The following is a 3,139-nucleotide window of genomic DNA, read 5'->3' as shown; positions in this document are numbered from 1 at the left end:
ACGTATGTTCTGGAATTGTTCCAAAACAGTTTTTTTAGAATAAATCCAGAACGTTTGTGGAAAATGGCTTAGGACTGAAACTGTTCCAATAATTTCAAGAACCTTTTTAGAACATTTCAAGGACAAAATATGGTCAAAAATTTCTAAAAATGTTTTAAAATGTAGTTCTAGAACACATCTAGAAAGCTTTAAGAACCAGTAAGTTCTACAAAAGTTCTTATGGGGAATAAGAACACATATAGAACACCTTACACTTACAAATAGCCAAATAGACTTCATAGTAGCGACAGCAGCAGCAGCAGTAGTAGTAGTAGTTGTAGTAGCTGTATTAGTAGTAGTAGTTGTTGTTGTTGTAGTAGGTGTTGTTGTTGTAGTAATTGATGTAGTAGCAGTAGTGTTTTTTATATCAGTAGAGGTTGTGGTGGTAGTAGTAGTAGTAGAAGTAGTAGCATTAACAGTTTCTGTAGCTTTAGTAGTAGCAATAGAAGTAGCAGTAGTAGCAGTTGTTGCTGTAGTAGCAGTTGTTGCTGCTGCTGTTGCTGCTGTTGTTGTTGCTGCTGTTATTGTTGCTGTTGATGTTGTTGGTGGTGTTGTTGATGCTGTAGTAATTAAAGTAGTAGTTCTGCAGAAGTAGGAGTAGTTGTTACTTTCAAAGCAATTTCTAGAAGTTTAAATTCCTTAACCCTGTCCAAGTGGTATACACACTGTTTTTTCTCAATATCAAACTCAGCCAGTCCAGGTTGTCAAATAACAATCTATCTGATAAGCCAAGCATGTGTTGTACATCAGATGTTGGGTATGTTTGCTGCAAATCTATTGGTTATAAGATATAACAGCCTTTTCTAATTGGCTGAATTCAAATACTGAAAGTTTACCTGTTAGATTGAAACATGAAACATGGTGGACAATGTACTGGTTTAACTTGTTAAGATAAAGTTAAAGACATTTAACAAACAGAAGAGTCATTATAGTTTTTCCATTAAAAACACTTTCTTAAAATACTTATGTATTTATATCATTTGGAAAGTGACATGAAATATTGTTAAAGAGTGATGCATACAGTGTTTGAGCAGTCTGTCTAGGAATAGAAAAACAACTGAAGGTTTGTGATTTTTATTATTTCTAAATATTCCTTTAAATTTAATCTTCTTATGAAATTATTGTAGACCTTTTTATGTGATATTTGAGGTTTTAGTTTTTTTTTGGCAAATATTAGTTTAAAAGCAGCTGTCACCCAAATTTCCGCTTAGTGGAGTTTGCAGGTTGAAAAAGGAAGTAATAAGACCTATGTGGAGAAATTAATAACGTTGAATGTAGTATCGGAATTTTATCATGCAAGGTTATGGAACTGCAGGCTAAGGAAGTTTTTTACTGTGCATGTTGAGCACTCAATGCTCATTAATGGTGTTAATGTTTATTATTATCCCCCGCCATAGGCGGAGGGATATTGTTTTGGCGTTGTCTGTCCGTCCTTCCATCCTTCCGTCTGTCTGTCTTTCCATCCGTCCGTAGTCATATCTTGGAAGTGCTTTGGCAGATTTCACTGAAACTTGGTATGAGTATGTATATGGATAAGAGGATGATGCATGCCAAATGGCATTGTCCACCATTAGTTAATAACAGAGTTATGGCCCTTTGTATCTTGAAAAAAATGCTTTTTGTGTGTCCAAGGCCATATCCTGGAAGTGCTTTGGCGGATTTCATTGAAACCTGGTTCGAGTATATATATGGATAAGAGGATGATGCACGCCAAATGGAATTGTACACCATCTGTTAAAAACGGGGTTATGGCCCTTTGTATCTTTAAAAAATGCTTGTTTGAGTGTCAAATATAATACTTATGTGTCCAGAAGCATGTTGGCGGGGGATATCAATTCAACGTATTTGCTTGTAAATAAAAAATTAAACCAATGGAATTGGTTTTTAGGTATCTGAGTGTGCATTTTCATACCAATAGAATTACACATCATTCTAATTATAGCAATAATAAATTTGTACTAATCATACCAACAAATTAAGTTATGCTTAGTGCTTTGCGATGTATTCACTTCGTTTTTAGTTCTCTTTCTAAAGACCATTTAACAACTTAATATTTAAAACAATTCATGAATTACGTTCCCTATACATTTTCATTATGTGCTTTATTAACCATTGACCAGTTGATGGAAGATACTGCAGAGTTTGGCAGGGAAATAATCCAACAGCAAAGCGGCTCTTTAAGCGCATTTACCTAGAGGACTTACAGGGCCACAAATTCATGGTAAATATTGGGGTCATGCCCTGGGCTAGATAAATTATTTAATGTTAACCACCTGAAAGTATTTTGTCTTTTTGGAATTCAATATATTAGTCTAAGTCATTTACACTTTTCTGGATCCTGGGATAACTTTAAAAGTTCTAAGTATTTTTTCATGAAACTTGAAACATGAAAATATGACAATAAGGACATTTTGCACGTCATTTCATGTTGTTTATAATGCAAGAATTCTGGTTGCTATGGCAACAAATATATTTAACAAACTTAAAATAGTGCAGTTTAACAGGTAGGGGACCATATTGCTTTGCAATCTCTTGTTATAGTTTGAATGTAAATAACTCTTTGCTTTAGACATTTTTATGATTTTTTATTCTGTAGAGCACATGTGAGCAGTATACAATGTACCTCATACCAAAAAGGACCCGGAGGCAGTGACTGGTGTTCAATATTCTCAGAAGAAAAGGAAAATGGCAGTGGAAGACTTGGACAAACATTTTAAGCCTCTGTGTTAAGCCTGGCAGTCTGTGGCTGGTGACATGTTTTATTTTGGTTACTTCTAGTATAAAAAAGACCAGTTATTTATTTTGTGAATTGTATTTTGTGTTTGTTTTTTGTCTTAATTTATTTGTTTGTTTTTTTTAATTTAGGAATTTGAAACTTGGATAATTGAATTAAGTGCGTGTTCAACAGTACTAAGCATAGTATAATAAATAACAAATTTACAACAGTTGTTAATTTGTTATGTATTATTATTAACTATGGTCAGTACTTGAATACTGGCTGTCTGCTTTGGAATTTGTTTTTTAGAAAGTTGGTTTCAGACTTAAATATTTGAAGTTAACCTTCGGAACTTTTCTAGAATTGTACTGGAACACATCAACT

At 33.6% G+C, this 3,139-nt stretch overlaps 1 long non-coding RNA gene across 1 annotated transcript; it reads left to right on the top strand.

The window, feature by feature from the left end:
* The first annotated feature begins 978 nt into the window (after positions 1-978).
* On the top strand, positions 979-2,753 carry LOC127864172 (uncharacterized). The gene is made up of 3 exons (XR_008041555.1): positions 979-1,102; positions 2,160-2,260; positions 2,636-2,753. It is a non-coding gene; the product is annotated as an uncharacterized LOC127864172 (long non-coding RNA).
* Positions 2,754-3,139: the final 386 nt, after the last annotated feature.

Source organism: Dreissena polymorpha, chromosome 1 (assembly GCF_020536995.1).
Source record: "Dreissena polymorpha isolate Duluth1 chromosome 1, UMN_Dpol_1.0, whole genome shotgun sequence".
NCBI classification, from domain to species: domain Eukaryota; kingdom Metazoa; phylum Mollusca; class Bivalvia; order Myida; family Dreissenidae; genus Dreissena; species Dreissena polymorpha.
The sequence above is the reverse complement of the archived record's forward strand: the minus strand, read 5'-3'. Positions and strand labels throughout refer to the sequence as shown.